Here is a 5,879-nt window from a genome sequence, read left to right on the forward strand (position 1 = left end):
TTAAATTAAAAGTTACTTAATTTTTTTTTTTTGTTAACTCGTTAAATTAAAAAGTTAACTTTTAAAAAAAAGTAACTTACCTTAGTTTAAAGTTAAAATTTTTTAATTTGCAAAAATAAAAATTGCGTACATAATATTAGTTTTTTTACGCTCAAGAAAATTACTGGGGAAATTTAAAATGATACATAAAAGTATTAAATAGCTATAAAAAACCTACTTTTCTAAAATAAATCTTAGTCCTTAACTCATACTCAATTCAATTTACCTAAGTGGTACATCCAAAAATTAAAAAAAAAACACAATTGATAGTTTTCTCATAACTGCTAAGATACCTTTTTTTTTAATTAATTCATACAAATTTTAAAAATCATACAGGCAGTATAACCTACTATATATACCTAACCACTCAAATATATTTTCTATACTGAGTAGACAAAATGCAGCCACCGTGTAGTTTAAAAGACTAGACTCAGTACAACATGGAAAATTATTATCAGTAAAAATATAATTACTTTGTATTATATTTTTAGATAAAAATAAAACAACAAATGTTAACACCTTTAATAAATATCTTAGAAAATTACATATTTTATATAAGCTTTAAACTTTTCGTACAACAAATTTATATACCTGTTATAGAATATAAAAATAACTATACATTTAAAATAGTTAATTATATTTATAGAAGTTGTCTTTACAAACTTATGAATTATTATGCAATTATTTAAAGTTCACCAATTTTGTACTTCCACTGTTGTTAAACATGGTAAATAATAAAATAGTCGAGTCATGACTACAGCAATCATTATTGAAAGTCACTACATATCATTTAGGTAACGTATAAATAAGATAATCGATAATCTCATTTATATAGCATATATGTGTAGATATTATATATAAACATAAATATATATATTATCTATCCAATATTAATTAATTACAAGGAAAAAACATAATTTATATTTTTATTGAAAATATTTATTATATTTTAACAAAGGAGACATTTCAAAATTGTTATCAGAAATGGATCCTCTTCTTTTGTCAAATCCCACTGTACATTGGAAGTTACAAAACATTGATGCTATGTTGAATTCAGGTTTCAAGAAAACATTACCAATTAACATCAGCACGATATTCTATAACTGTTTTATAAAAATAATATTTTTCGTGTCAACAACTAATTAGTTAGACACATAATTAAAGGGCATCTAAAGGCTACCTTTCTTTTGTTAATCATACCCTAAAATGGCTCAAGCATAACACAAATATAAATATTACATATTTTCATCAAATGCAATGCATTATATTATAATATTAAATATATTTTACACAACTACAAAAGAAATACCTATTCAAGTAAATAATATAAATTGAAATACATGTTTAAAGAGAAATATATTACATTGAACAATCCGTAAAATAAATTTATTTTATAAAGTATGATGATGAATTATTTCACAAGATAAATAAATGTATATAAATAAAAAAACAATAACAAATTCATAATACAAAGTAAAATTTATTTATTATACAATGAATGGCGTAAAGATGTCACAATAGCTTTATTGTCAGTTATTTGAATGAATATACATTTATATTTTATTTCATTTAAATTAATAGAAAAATTATTTGATAATAAGGTTGTATCCACTATTTGATAATCTATTATTTTAGAGTCTGTAGGTCTCATAAATAAGGAAGTTGATTTAATAAACTGTTGAACAACTAAATAGATTTCATTTTTATCATAAGGTTTTACAATATGGTTAACAACAACAAGCATATCATTTTGTAAAATAATATACTTGTTTTTTTTTTTGTACTATGTTAATACAGATATTTAAATCATGTAAAATAATATTTTCAAAAAGTATGTCATTTAATTTATAATACAAAGAAGAAGTTGTATTTTCAATTTCCTTATGTGTTATATGCTGAAATGGTTGATCAAATCATTTTTGTTTTTTAAAGCCTGTGAAATGTTATCCATTTTCAATAATAGACGGTCAATCTTTAAACTTTGAATACTTTGTTCATTGCCTATAGCTTCTAACTTCTCCATTATATTTTTATTTGAGGGATTTAATCCTAAAAAGTAATATGTTCCTAATTTCAATTATTAATATTCGTAAAAAGTATTAGTTAATAACAAATTTGCAAAAATTGAATTACTGAAATTAGGCGTTGAATGACTTGAATCCAAACTAGTATTTTAATCTACCCATGAATTATTATTATATGAATTGTTGCCATAAACTAATTTCTGTTAAATTTTAGAAAGTTATAGAAATACAATTATTAGGTAGTATAAAATTAATATTAAAATAAAATATGCTTTTTCTTTAAGCTAACTTTTCATTATAACTACTTATATACCTATACACTTTATTTTTCACATTTATTCACATACATCATATTCATCACACATTAGTCACATTTTTTTTGTACTTATATAGGTAGTAAATTAAATAAAAATATTATTTTAATTAAATTATTTAATATTTTAAAGTTTTTCAAACATACATTTAAATATTTTATTGGTTAATATACATAGGTTGAACCTACCACATTTATTTTGTTTCTGCAAGTATTCAACACTTTATGTATTAAACACTTATAACTTATACATAAATAGGTAATGATAAAAGTAGTTACATTCACTACACCCACAAAAAAATCCAGAAATCAGTATATTATACATAAATTTAATAATAGTAAATTTTATTAAAATAGGTAATTATTTTTTTTTCATATACTTTTTATTAGAAATATATACCTATTATATTGCAGTTGAACACTTAAAATGACTATCAATTATTTATTAAGTACTAAACTTATTTAGTTAAGTTATTATTATTTTATAAATTATCATTATAATTACCATTTGTTTGTCGGAGACTTGTGGAACAGTAGTTTCAAGTAGACTATTATTCTGTGCATATGTCATGTCATACTGATTAAAGCCATATTTTACGGCTTGTGGAACTTCCAAGGATCTATTTGTTTGGATACTCAGTGATTGACTGGAATTCTTTGGAATTATATAGAAATATACAAAATAAAGTATAGTTTAGGTATTGAGTTACAATTTGATATTATGTATTTATAATTCTGTATGATTAAAATAAAATTAAGTTAAACTTAATTAAATCATAATAGGTATAAAAAACATTATAAACTCTAAATTAAAATATAGAAACTAAAATAAACCTGAATATTTAAAAATGAAATGGATAGGTATATAGCTATTATAATTTACCATTTGCTAATTGGAGTTGGCAGTAGATAATATACTGTGTGTATTTTTCTCTTCACTCTGCATCTCCAATATATAATATCCTAAATAAAATATAATTGTTAATTTAAACAATCATTATAAATATTTTCATGTTGTGTAGGTTTAGAATAAAATAGGGGAACATAATAGAAAATAAATATTTTAATATATAATATATATAGGTCTATACTTTACCTTCTTCTTCAGATTCTCCTGAATTTGACTCTTTATCAAAATTAGATTTTGAGCTTGGCTACATATTTTTTTATTATTTGACTCATCAACTTCAGTAGTAGATGAATCTGAGCTCAAAACAAATTTATGGTGCCATGCTTTCTTAAAATTACCTATAATTGAGATTTGTAATCATTTAAGTTAGGAAGTTGTAGGTAGAGTCAAAATAACATTTGGTATTATGTTAAACTTGTAGTTGTGTAAATTATATGAATAATAGTTAAAGATACTTACTAAATTCTTTACCATTATTTGCCAACCGAATTTTATAGCTTGGCCAATCAGTCCCTGGTTCAATTGCTGAATTAATAATGTCACTAGACACTATAGTTGGAGGTGGTGGTCATTTACAGAAAATAATAGTACGGCTATCTGGGCCTTCTGTCTTACTTAACCAATTTTTTGGTACAACGCTGAATTCGTTAGTCTCAGTGAAACTCCCTATCAACAATTTTTTGGTTATTGGGACCTAAATTATAAATAATAGAATAAATAATATCACCAAATAATAATATAATAACCATGCTATTTAGTATTTTTTATAAATGAATGTAACTTACCATTCTATTAGTAGTCTGAACATACATTATGTATATTTTAAACGCACGCCAACAGTAAGATGTCTACTCGTATGTGAATGTGAGCAGTTTTGAACTGTTAGAATACGCCAATCATGAATAACATTTTGATTCCAAATTTAGAAGTTACAACAAATGATTAAAATCTATTTAGGTAGTCGAAAATAAATGTAAAACCCGGTATTATGACGGCACTTGAAAAACGATTCCGAGTAAAAGATGTCTAATGGGTCCGTTTGTTTATAAATTATTTGAAATTTGTAAGAAACAGCTTCATGATATCGTATACATGTTTTATTGTAATATCATGTCACTGATAAATCATAAACATTTAAAGAATGTTAGTTGTTGACACGAAAAATATTATTTTTATAAAACAGTTATAGAATATCGTGCTGATGTTAATTGGTAATGTTTTCTTGAAACCTGAATTCAACATAGCATCAATGTTTTGTAACTTCCAATACACAGTGGGCACATTTCTATGCACATGTTAACATTCTTTAAATGTTTATGATTTATCAGTGACATGATATTACAATGAAACATGTATACGATATCATGAAGTTGTTTCTTACAAATTTCAAATAATTTATAAATAAACTGACCCATTCGATATGTTTTACTCGGAATCGTTTTTCAAGTGCCGTCATAATACCGGTTTACATTTATTTTTGACTACCTAAATAGATTTTAATCATTTGTTGTAACTTCTAAATTTGGAATCAAAATGTTATTCATGATTGGCGTATTCTAACAGTTTAAAACTGTCATCTTACTGTTGGCGTGCGTTTATAATATACATAATGAATGTTTAATTATGTGTCTATTTCCTACTTAAAAAAAATGGAATTTGATTATGATGAACATATCTATATAACTAAATTTGCCACCTATTTTATTTGTTTGTACGATTATGACACAAAATACAATTATTGTGGTTCATATTATGTTAAGCAGGTAGGTAACCTACCTAATTAGTAATTATGTTCACATAATGAAGATATGTCTAATTTTCTTTTCTCCGTGAAGTATTAGAAAATATAAATGTATGGTATCCACTTTATAATATAGAGTATCTTAATCTTTATTTTATAAAATAACTTTTTATTACAACAATACTAATGTCTGGCGGACTCGAAACAGTCTTTAATCTTTGCTGTAAAAATACGATTCTGAAAATAGTATAGTATAGGTATAAATACAATAATTTTACAACGTACTTCTCATGTTAGGTGTAGGCTAATAGGTGTTAGGCGTAGGTCAGTTGGGTAGGTAGATATGGAGATTATCATCTAGCAGTGGTTCATTCCCAATATTGAATGTTATTTTTTCATTTTTTTCGTTTTAAAATAATTAAATTATTAACTTGATTTGAAACATCTATGCAACATAATATTGCACAGTGGAGTAATGTGTCAACATAACATTATAGGTATGTATTTTTTGATGTTATATACAGATTACTTGAACACATTGGGTATGCATTGCAATAAAACAATGCATTTATATTTCAAAATATGTGCTTACAATGTTTCTTCAGTGTCAGCAAAAACAGGGCATTAAATGTTGCAGCAATGTTTTTCATACACATATGCAACTCGCATTGCGATGTTACAGGTTCCCAGGTTCGGATCCAGAAAATTTTGACAGGGGGTGCTCAAAAAAAAAAAGATTGTTACACCTTTCTATTTATTTAAATTAATATTTTCTATTTGATTTATTGGTGCTAACTTTTTTTTCATACATCAGTATTTATTAAATATAAACTTAAAAATAACAATAATTTC

At 24.3% G+C, this 5,879-nt stretch overlaps 1 long non-coding RNA gene across 1 annotated transcript; it reads right to left on the reverse strand.

Moving 5' to 3' along the window:
* Positions 1-1,890: 1,890 nt before the first annotated feature.
* On the reverse strand, positions 1,891-3,334 carry LOC112680937. Its single transcript, XR_003148357.1, has 3 exons — positions 3,260-3,334; positions 2,882-3,031; positions 1,891-2,088 (listed from the first exon to the last, which is right to left on the reverse strand). It is a non-coding gene; the product is annotated as an uncharacterized LOC112680937 (long non-coding RNA).
* Between the last annotated feature and the right edge of the window lie 2,545 nt (positions 3,335-5,879).

This window comes from Sipha flava, unplaced genomic scaffold (genome assembly GCF_003268045.1).
Source record: "Sipha flava isolate LNK unplaced genomic scaffold, YSA_version1 18291_pilon_pilon, whole genome shotgun sequence".
Lineage (NCBI taxonomy): Eukaryota > Metazoa > Arthropoda > Insecta > Hemiptera > Aphididae > Sipha > Sipha flava.